A 12282-nucleotide genomic window follows, 5' to 3' on the forward strand; every position below is an offset into this window, starting at 1 on the left:
AAAGCAGTGTTCTTCGGGATCAAGTTCATATTGGAACAAGAACACTAGAGCATGTGTTGCTGTCAATGGAAGACAGAAGTGAATAATATTCTCTTTATAATTTTTTTTTGCATTGAGAATAATTCTATTTCAGTGAATTTAACTATGCCAATCAGTGAAGTCCATAATGAAATGGGATTTTTGCTTTGCTTTTTTGTTTTTGTTTTTGTTTGTTTGGTAAGTAGTTTAGTTATAGATGGACACAATACCTTTATTTTATTTAGGTTTTGTTTTTGTGGTGCTGAGAATTGAACACAGTGCCTTACACCTGTTAGGAGAGTGCTATAAAACTGAGCTACAACCCCAGTCCATTGTTATTATTTTTGTTTTTGTTTGACACATAATAATTATATACATTTATGGGGTACAGTGTAATAATTTGATACATGTATACAATATATAATGATCAAATCAGAGAATTTAGCATTTCCATCTCTTTAAACATTTCTTTATGTTGAGGGCCTTCAAACTCTTCTCTTCAAGTTCTATATAAGATATACAATAAATTGTAGACTATAGTCACCCTACGATGATATAGAACACTAGAACTTATTCCTCCTAACTAACTATATTTTAACTTATCTTACCTCCATCTATTTCACTTCCTCTTCCCCCTCTTGGCCTCTAGGGACCACTATTGTACTCTCTTTTACTTTGAGATCAACTTCTGGATAATATTCTTAAATGGATACCCTGCAGGTGCAAAAATAAAGGCCATGCAACAAATATCAATTCTGCCTACTAGCCAATTTTTCTGTGAATAAAACCCTGATGTATGTTGCACTTTAGGAATTCCTAGACTACATATTTCAAAAAAGTCACCATTCATAACTTAGAGTTAGATAAAGTGGAAGAGATGTGGGTGGATTTTCGCATAAGGCCATAATCCCCACATTCCCCATCCTAAGGCTCTCCTACTTACTCAACCCCATGGACACAGTCTTACCTCCTACAAACTGTGCTGCTCCCATGCAACGTCCCATCATTCTGGAGATGAGTTCCTCCATGCAGCAGCCCAAGACAGCAGCCAGTGCCACCAGGAGCAGCAGAGCACAGCCAGCACCTGTTACCACTGTGCACATCTGCCAGGCCAGACTTGGTATGGCACTGAAGCTGGCATAGCGCCCACATTCTTCAACCATAATCAGACTGTGCCCCTCTCCCCGTACAGGGTAGTTGCATCTCCGGAATGTGCTGAATGACACTGGCTTCCCCAACTGGGATCCAAAGAGCCAGTAAGGCAGGAAGTAACTAGTAGAACTGGCCAGAGCAGTAACAAGGGACAGGAAAGCCCAGAGGGTCCCAACCAAGGTCAAGCTGCTCCTCATGGTCTCAGGTTTCTCTGCAGGGATGGGAAGAACAGTTGGGTCACAGTACCAAATGGAAAAGTTAGCATGTAGGTTCCACAGGCTGAATTTTTCATCTAAACGACCAGTCCTGGGGTTCATTTATGTGCCACTTGGCCCTTGCTTCTGCATGAGATTAGCCTCTCAAAGACAATTTGGGTCCTTTTGGGATCCTGCTTTCCATCTTTCTTTCCTTCTGCTTGGTTCAGAGTTCTGTAGTCACTATCCTGCAGTGGAATAATCATAGAACTGAATTAGTCACTGCTCTGCCAACCCAATGTAGCCAGATCCATCATCTTATAACTTGTGGCATACTGCTTAGACCTAGTGGTAGGAAGAGAATCTGTAGGAAGACAAAACTGCCTCAAGAGTCTCTGGGAATTCCAGCTGAACAGCTTTGCAGATCTGCAGGCTTGGAAACAGGCAATATCTTGAGAGTGAGGAACAAAGTTGTTTTCAGAAAGTGAAGAAGGAAGATGAATCACAGACCTGTCCCTTATGGATGGGCAGGAGAGCTCACCATGGAGCTATGAGATGTATCAATTTGACTTAGATAGGATGTCTAACAGTGTGTTACTGTAGGCTTTTCAGTGGGATACATCAGCCAAGTTGAAATGGATAGAATAAAATGATAGAAGCCCAGTCTTGTACTCTATTCCAGTCACTGGGAGACTACCATTCAGTCACTTTTCAGACAACCAAAATGGAAGGCAACATTCCAACCAGTGGTGTTTAACTCTAGACTGGCTACAAATAAAAGCCTCCTCATTATTTGCTAGCTATAGTGAAGAAAGTTTCTCATGTCTCTCAAACAGATCATAATTATGCATTCCCTGCCTTGTAGCAGACATACATAGTTGTAAGGACCTTTCAAGGTCCCTTTCTGAACAAGTCATCTCAGCTTCAAGATGCTGAGAGATTTTCCAGATCTAGTCTCCTTAGCCCAGCTCCTAAATGGTTTTTACAGACCCTTCAATCAAAAATCCACCACTTCCTCCCAATCCATTAATCTGCCATTGCTTTCTGGCTAGGTTCTGTATTAGGGCGGCTGGAGACCACACTGCAGCTTGATGACAGCACTGTGAATGTCTCCAGCAGGCAGATGGTGGAGTATGTTTCAGAAACATCTCCATGATTCATCACCATTGCTAAAAGTTACAGGTAGTGAGGCTGGAGAGGGGAGATGGTGATAAGGCCCCAAAAAGGAGATGGACAGGAACTAGTATGGGGTTGCCACATTGCCAATTTGGGATGCTAAACAGGAACAAGTAGCAGTCATATTCAGAGTCTCAAAGTCTCAGACATGAGCCCTCTCACAAGCATCATCAAACACTGCCTGGCACAGGGTAGGTATTACAATTCATGTTTGTTTAATGAAACCCTTTCATAGAATCATCCAATTTCCAGACTGGCAGGGACCTAAATGAATCACCTAATCCAACCTTCTTGTTTTACATATGGGGTGAATTTGGACCAGTAAAGGGGGAAGTGATTTTCCCCAGTCACAGTTAGCAAGCAGCAACACCGGAAACAGAAACCTGATCTGCAGATTCCTAAGCCAGCACTTTGCTACCACACAATGCTAACCCCCATTCCCATCACTTTACAGATGGGGAAATGGAGAGGAAGTGATTTACCCAAGGGTAAAAGGCTAGCAAGGTACACTGGCCAAACCAGAGCCTAGTTATTTAATTCTTAGTATAATGTTCTTTTTTTCTCCCCACCACAATTCCCTTCTTGATACATATGTATTTTGTGCTGTGTGTTTTGTGCAGGAAGGGAGCAGAGATCGTAAATTGCAGGTGCTTACTTTGGAATGTTAGGGTTTGGGAAGAAAGTGCCCTGAGCTGGGCCCCTGGGAATAAGGCTTTGTGCCTGAGAGTGGAAGGAATGAGAGAAAGATGTGATGAGAGATTGAAGGCAACAGGGGGAGAAATGGAACTTGTTTTGAGTAATTGCTGTTAGAAAAGCAGGTATCCTTGGCCACAATGATGTAATGCTCCTGCTAGTTATGTTGGAGTTTGTATGATTATGAAAAGCACAGGCAGCCCTCTGTTATGGATTCATTTCCTGATGAATAAACCCAAGCCAGAACAGGAGAGAAAAAAGCTGATAAATAGTTACTGGCAGCATCATCACAATCCCTTTTGAAAACATGTGCTCTGCTGAACCATCTTCTTAGGATAGTAAGAAAGTGGGTATTATCCCTCAATTAACAAAAAAGTAAACTGAGGATCAGAAAGCAAGGTGACTTTTCCACCTCTCCTTCATCTGCAGCCTTCCCCCATAGCATTACCCCAGTAGTATTATATTATCACCCCACTAGTATTATAATTAAAAGCCTCCATGACTTCCCATTTAAAACTTCAAAAAATATTTAAGAATGGGGAAGAATTTGAGAAGAAGATAGGGAAGGTAGGAGAAAGGCCAGTTTACCCAGACATACCGTGAGAAGAAAAGTATCAGCTTTTAAAGCTTAGCACTTGGAGTCTGAAGTAACCCCATGTGTCCCCCATGCACATTAACCTTGAGATCAAAAGTTCTCATGTGACAACCAGTACGAGGAACAGAGAACCTAAGACAGAGGAAGTGATTATATATCAGTGAGTGGTACCCAGACTATGATAGAAAAAAGCAGAAGGATTCTGACATAAGGTTGACCCCATCTGTGACAAATAAGGCTGTTAAGTAAACTATTATACTATCTACCACTGTCACAAAGATTTCATTTTAAAAGTGGCATTCAGAAGCCAAGATGTAGGAAAGATGAATTTCAAAATTCATTTGAAATGTGTTTAGCTGTAAAAAAAAAAACAAAACAAAACAAAAACTCATTGCCCTTCAGAATTTAAATTAAGTACTTTCAATTTTAGGGGGAAAAAACCCAAACCTCATTGTCCTTATTTCATTTAGGATTAGGGTGAATGACCATGCCAGTGTGCCTGGGACTGAAGAATGTTCTGGGATGTGGGACATTCAGTGATAAAATCAGAAAAGTTTCAAATAACCTGGAATGAGATGGTCATCCCATTTAGGACTAGAGATGTTGTAAGAATCACTCCATGAGAATCACTGACCCAAAAAAATTTGCTAAGTTTTTCTCCCCAGAAGTTAAAAATGACCATGGAATTCCACATTGGAGAGATAAAACCTCTAAAATCTGAATGTTTACCTTTCTGAATCATAGACCTGACCTTATGAGGTCAAGGAATAGATTTCAGAGATTCAATCACTCATTATTTCCTGAGCACATAAGCTTCAGCCTGGCTTCTCCCATGGTTGGGTAGGAAAGCATCAGGACATATGGGGTCTGGATTCACACTGCTCCAGTGTACATGTGCTTTTAGTTCCATCACCTGTAATGAAGTAATCCTCTTCATGACAGTTCTTCAAAGTGGTCCAAGTTCATTCCCAGAAACTGGTTATGTCACTTTGGATTCACATCAATAAAAATCACAAACAATGCTACACTTAATTCTATCCTAATTCCTTGTGTATGCTTTTTGTATGCAATAACTTTGCTTCCCTGTCTGGAAATGTCACACTGTATTTCAGGAGCCAAGAACTCACCATAATTCTCTTGCTGAGTGGTCCAGTAACCAACTGGGCATTGATAGAATTGCATTTGATTCTCTCTCTTTAGATATTACATTGTCTTTCTCCCTTAGTTTATCCATTTGCTAAATTAGTCATATGCCTATTTCTAAGAGTTTGTTGTATGAGATGTACTTAGTGTGGTCAGAATGTTGTAATGAGTAGGGTGGAAGCATGGAGTCTCTCCTACATTCACTGTCCTTCCCAAAGTCTAATGTTGATTAATCTTTAAAGATATGCTAGCTATTCTAACACTGCCCCATAGGTAATGGTCACCTCAACCCACAGAATGTAGGAAACCCACCTAAGCCATAAGCCATGCATGTCAAATGGTCATTTCTACTACTTTTAAAGAAAAGTAGTAGAAATAGTACGGAAAGGGTCATTTACAAATTTTCACAGTAACTTAACAATTCTCACTGTTGATAAATCACTTGTTATATCTCTTTATAAACCTTTTCTGCTGCAAATTAAAGCCTTTGTTGGATTCTCAGATAGAATGGAGAACAACTGGCCACTGTCCTCCATATTAGGGCCCTAGACTCTGATTGTTGGTAGATTACCTTTAGCCTTTTCTCACCCAAAATGATCACTCTTTCTCTTCCTGTGGTGTCCCATGGCCAAGTCTTTGTTTTCGTTTTTGTCACTTTTGTGCTAACTCATATGTAGGCATTTAGTATCAATGAAACTGGCAACATTGCTCTTATATTTTTCTTAGGGGAGAAGAATAAACCAACTCCTTCCTCTACCTCATCTCTTCCCCAGACCCCACCAAAAACAAACAAACAAAAAAAACTTTTGTTTCCACTGGAGCTTATTGTGTAAATTCTGAGTTAAAGAAAACACTTCTTTACTAAGAGTGCCAAGGTCCAGTCAAAAGAGCCTGTGAGTTAAATAATCAGAACAGGAAGTAGTCAGGAAGGGAGTCTCTGACTTACAGCTGCTGAGGAAAACATGGCTGCAAAACTGTTTTCTTAGAACAGGTCTGTGAGGAGCTACTTTATTGGCACTCATGTTGGTAAAGGAATTTGAGCAGGCCTTTCTCATGTCCCCATTCCCCATATGCATTGCCTGTTACAAATACATCTTGACATTGAGACTTCTCTAGGAAATGAGCAAGATAGGCAAGAACATGTATCTAAAATGTAAAGAGTCCTACTCCATAGAAATGCCTTTGACCAATGTCACTCTTCATATCAAGCTGGGCATATAAGCAGCCCAACCATTCTAGATCTTTCTATTTCAGACACATTTAAAAAAAATAATCTACTACCATATCCCCAACATGTCTCTCCATATTTCCTGCCACCTGTGTACCTTAGAAGATTTTCCTCCTCTGGATATCTTCACCATGGGAATTGTTCCAAGTTCTCCTGTGCCTGAAATCATTCCATAATGTAGTCACACAAGAGCTTTATTTTCCATTTGTATCTGGATGATTCTAAGAAGACCTCATTTCTTTTTTAATTGGTGCATCTCAACTATACAGAATGGTGGATTTAATAGTTGTTTATTTTCATACACATAAAAACATGATTTGAGCCAGGGTGCAGTGGCATACTCCTATAATCCCAGCAACTTGGAAGCTGGGGCAGGATGATTGCAAGTTCAAAGCCAGCCTTAGCAACTTAGTGAGACCCTATGTAACTTAGTAACTTGTCTCAAAATTAAAAAATAAAAAAGCTGGGTATGTGGCTCAGTGGTTCAGTACTCCTGGGTTCAATCCTCAGTATAAAAATGTGTGTGTGTGTGTGTGTGTGTGTGTGTGTATATATATATATATATATATATATATATATATATATATACTTTGATTAATTTCAAAATTAATTCTGCATCTCCCATCCTCCAATCCCATACTATCTCCTTCCACCCTAATGGTATCCCTTCTGCTTTCATGTCATCCCTTTCCCCCCCGCCCTATTTTTCTCCTCTAGATTCCACATATGAGGGAAGACCTCACTTTTGACCATTACTTTAAAGCTTGCTGAACCTCCTTTCAGGCCTTCTTTCCACTTCCTTCCTCTTTTTGTCTGAGATAGAAACTAGAAAAACTAGCTGTATTGGGTTAGATAATTATTTATTTGCTCTCATCATCCCAAGGTGGAGATGCTCTTAAGTAAGCAAGGCACTAAAAGGCAGGAAGGCAGAGAGTACATGGAGAGAGGGGAACAAATAAGCAATCAAAAATCCAGAAGGATATAAAAAGTGCTAATAAAATGAGCCTCTGCATCAGGTTCAAGGCTACTCTCTTTCTTTAGAGTTTGAGGTTGGAGAGTAGGAGCATGAATGATTTCCCAAATTTTCACATGATCTTCTCCCTTTCTTCAAAATGCTGCTCATTAAACTCCCATTTGCCTTTGCTTTGCCACCTAGAGATCTTCAGCTCAGTTTTTACTCTGGGTGGACAGTCTACCTGTGTCCCTACCTTCATGATCAGTTGGTTGGCTCAGAGTCCAACATCAGAAACTCAGCTGGTTAGAAAGTCCCTCTACCAGCTGCTCTGGCAAGACATGGTGAAGCCCTATCAACAATGCACTAGGCTGGGATTGTAACTTAGTGGTGGTGCACTTGCATAGCACATGTGAGGCACTGGGTTTAATCCTCAGCACCAAATAAATAAATAAATAAATGTATTCTGTCCATCTACAACTAAAAAAATATATTTTAAAAAAAACAATGCACTAACTAGTAAAGCATGACCAATGCCCTTAGGCTAATAGCTCTCATCTTGCTATTATTCCTCAATAGTTCATTTACCCCTATGGCCTCAGCTGGAAATAAAATACCATCAAGAGCTGACTATCTCTGTTGAGTAGATCTGGCCAGTGTGGGAAGAAGGTGCACTGAATGCTTCTCTAACCACTTCAGAGGAGGTGGAAGGTGGCAGTCCTATGTTCATGTATGAACACACGACCAGTGAAACTCCATATCATGTACAATCACAAGAATGGGATCTTAATTAGGATAAGTTATATTCCATGTATGTATAATATGTCAAAATACACTCTACTGTCATGTATACCTAAAAAGAACAAATAAAAATAATAAATGAAAAACAAAAGAGTGCTTCTCGAAGTGGGGGCTCTAACTCCCTCCATCAGAATCACCCTATGACCCATGCCTCCCAGATTCACTGAATTTGAACTTACAGGAGTTTGCATTTTGTAAAATACTCATTTGATTCTTAAGGCATTTTTTAATTGAGGAATACTGTTTTAATGGAAAAGAGTCTAGATTTTTTGTAATTAGATATAAGATCAGGTCCTGAGTTCTGCCCCTTACAGGTGATGTGAACTTGAGGTGGATGAATTAAAACCTGAGTTTCAGTTTCATCTATAAAATGGAGATGATGAGGCATAAGTTCAAATGAAATAATGTCTGTGGTGTACCTAACACCATGGTACATATCAATTCTCTCCCTTACTACCAGACAAGACCCCATTCTCTCATAAGTAATAGAGAAGACTTGAAGTTACCCAAGAGGGGAACATCACTCCTCTTAGACTCTCACTCCATGACCACTCACATTATCAGTGGTTTTTTTTTTTTTTTTCTCATTCCTAGGTTCTTTCTGCTTTTAGTTTTCCACCATTTGGCTGATACTATTTGCAGGAATGGATTTATAGTTAAACTGCTTCAGGTTCATCTGGAAATTATCATGCTCAGTGCATAGTAGGAACTGATAAATATTTACTAAATGAATACTATCTTCTATTTCCAGCCCTACTGGCCTGTACATTTGCATTTCAGTTTAGCCTCATCACCCCATTTCAGTCCCATAACCCCAATTAAACACGTCTAAGAGATCAACCTACCACAACCTACCACATCGGGGGAAACTGGATCCATTTTGACTCTCATAGACAAGTCAGAACAAAATCCCTTCCTCCACTCCCAGAGACATGAGCTTCCTCTCCTCAGGTTACCAACTCCCCTGGGGAAACCAGCTAGCGTTTAACCCTTAGGTCCTCAAAGCTTGTCAATATGAAATAAGATTCCAACTCTGGTTCCTTTTAGCCTCTGTGCAAACAACAGACTATGAGGAAGTAAAAATACACCAGGCTGCCCTTGGGAGGAAAACAGCTTCTCTGAGCTTTGAGATGAAAGGACAGGAAGCCTGAAGAAGGAAGGAGGGAAGGAGGGCTGAGCAAGGGGAGAGCAAAGCAGTTTCTTATCCAGCTGTTTCAATTGCATTTGGCCCAAGTTGCATATTTACCTTCTGACCATGAAGACTGACTGACTTGTTCCCTCTCTTCGGGTTCAGATCTGAGCAACAACTTCTCTTCACAGCTTGTCAGACAGGGATGGGAATCCCAGCTGCTCTTTGCAGTGATGCCTGAAAACCTTGCTTTACCTTTGGGAGAGAGGGGAGGAGTCCAACCTAATGGGAATTAACTCTAACCACGCTGGAGGCTTCAAACAGCCTCAGACACGCAGGCACTTGAAGTAGAAACTAGCTTGGCAGGTACTGAGTTCCCCACCTCCAACTTCACAGCTGCCAAGTCAGCTGTGTGTGTGTGTGTGTGTGTGTGTGTGTAGCTATACACTGTGCTTGAAGTGTGTATCTATCTCACTTGCTCACCTGCTGCCCAAATGCCTGCTGAGGAACACAAATTCTTCTTAACTTTTTTGAAAGTCCTAAATCATCCTCACCACAGAGATTCAGTATCAGATCTAAACGAATGGAAACAACTGAGAGAACCCATGGTTCAGTGGAGCAAGACAGAATATCGTCTTTTCCCCAAACTGACTTACACTGTCTGATGGGGATGACACTCCAACAGAAGGATCTTAGGGTCCAAGATGTAGCCAAGTTACATTTAAGAAACTATCAATAAATATATATAAGGAAGACAGTGCAAGAGAGGAAGGGGATCAGGGAGGGAGAAGGAGGATGTACTGTGGACTGAAATGGGGCAGATTATATTATATGCATATATAATTATGTCAAAATGAACTTCAATAAAATGCATAACTATGATACACTAATAAAAACATTTAAAAAGAAACTATCAAAAGCACACATTGAAAGGGATAAATGATACCTTTTAAAATGACAGAACTACTGCAACTCAGTGTCTAATTTATCACAAAGTACCAGTAACTGCTCTTCTGACTGGGAAAAGAGGTAAGAGGTCTGGAAATGGATGGAGTTTTACCTGATGCTGTACTTCAACCTGATGTTATCTCTTCCATCTTTGAATGTCCCTGATACTCTACATTTATTTGGGGAAATTTGTCACCTTCTACATTGTATTAATTTTTTTACATATGTATCTCATTTCCCCTTCTAGATGCCCTGTCAACAGGGAACTTAGCTTTACAAATCAAAATGAGTTGGAAGGAAGAATGGTAAATAGCTTACCTTAACAGAGCATATGTGACTGGATCCAAAGTATTGATGCTTCTATAATGACCCAATTGCCTTCCCAGAAGGCTATAAAAGTTGTCAGTCCTGTTTACTAAAATTTTGTGGCAATAATAAAAAAATGAGAGTAAATTAACTAGCCATTTAATATATCCATCAGAATTATTTAATGAAGTTACTAAAGTTTTTCCTGCCTGCAGTGGGTATGAGTGTGCATCCTGTCTTTTATCACTGACATAGCCTCACATTCATGCATGCATTTGTTTATCCAGCTATTTACCATCAGCAGTTTCTAACATTTTTTTTCTTCCTCTGTGCACTGATAAACCACATTCCCATTTGTAATAATAGCTTACTGAGGCAGTTTCTGGGAGAACAAGAGATGACCTCTTGGGTGGAATGTCAGACTTTTGGTAGTGTGAGCTCCCTAGATAATTTTAATCATCTCCCAGTTGCCATCCCCTTAGGAATCACTGCTTCAGATATAGGGCTGTATAAAGAGAAGTGCTAGGCTCTCCTTCATGAAAAGTAAGTGAATATTAGCAGACTCATAGTAACTGTATGTAAGTGATGAATGAAAATTTAGTCATGAAGAGTAGTTGATTTCACTCTGTGCACTGGTAAACATTGCCTTTCACTTAGTGGCTACACCTGTCATTTGGGGAACTTTTATCACTGGAACTCTAAGAATACTGCAATTTTTAATTTCCTCTTTTGCATTTGTATTAGTTCTTTTTAGTTATACATAACATTAGGATTCATTTTGATACAATTATGAAAGCATGGAATATAATTTGTTCAAAATCAGTCCCCAGTACTTCCCCTTCCCCCACTTTCTCCCTCTTCCTGTTCCCTTCCCTCTACTCTACCCATCTTTCTGCTATTTATGTAATTTTTTTTAATTAGTGTCTTGTGGGTGTACATGATGGTGAAATTCACTGTGGCATATTCACGTATGTTTCCTCTTTTTAACTTCTTTTCACTGTGCCCCCAGTTCCTGTAAATGAAATAATAGGGAGACAATGTATATACTGAACAATATTATCTATAGGGCAAGTTTTACTTCCTTTTTAAATTTTTTAAATTGTAGATGAACACAATACCTTTATTCTATTTATTTATTTTTATGTGGTGCTGAGGATTGAACCCAGGGCCTCACACATGCTAGACAAACACTCTACCACTGAGCTACTACTACATCCTCTCCTGTTTAAAATTTAACAGCTAATAGTTTTCTTAGAAATAAATTGATTTCATCATGTGGCCCTTCATATTTTCTCAATTAAAACTGCTCTTCAGTGATGCTTTTATAATATCATGTGGGAAGGATTTGAGAAGGGGATATTTCTGGTAATGTGTTCAGGAGATGGGCCATATGTAGTACTTTTAATAATGCTAAAATAGTTATTGGCTAAGGAAAACCTAAATTCTATCTTTGAACAATCTAGAATTAGAGATTCTTCAAAAATGAGATACAATGACTAGTAATTCTGATACACAGTCCCATCCCCATCCCTGGTTCACCAAACATTGCTCTCTATAGTAGCATTTCTCAAGCAGTGTCAATACTCCCACATTTTGCAGTCTAGACAATGGGTCAGCAAGCCAGAGACTGTGCATGCTAAATCAAGTAGGCTGTCTGTTTTTGTAAGGTTTTATTGGCATGCAACCACAACTTATTAATTTATGTATTGTCTATGACTGCTTTCATACTGCAATTACGGAGTTGAGTAGTTATGACAGAGACCTTATATTCTACCAAGCCTAAAGTATTTATTTATTTATTTATTTATCTATCTATCTATCTATCTATTTATTTATTTATTTATAATGTGGCTCTTTACAGGAAAAAAAAGATGCTGACTCATAGTTTATACCCATACAAATATATATATATATATATATATATATATATATATATGTGTGTGTGTG

General features: G+C 39.3%; 1 pseudogene; it reads right to left on the reverse strand.

Moving 5' to 3' along the window:
* Positions 1 to 985: 985 nt before the first annotated feature.
* Positions 986 to 1367, reverse strand: LOC144252493 (LHFPL tetraspan subfamily member 1 protein pseudogene; annotated as a pseudogene).
* Between the last annotated feature and the right edge of the window lie 10915 nt (positions 1368 to 12282).

This window comes from Urocitellus parryii, unplaced genomic scaffold, assembly GCF_045843805.1.
Source record: "Urocitellus parryii isolate mUroPar1 unplaced genomic scaffold, mUroPar1.hap1 Scaffold_4373, whole genome shotgun sequence".
Taxonomy (NCBI): Eukaryota; Metazoa; Chordata; class Mammalia; order Rodentia; family Sciuridae; genus Urocitellus; species Urocitellus parryii.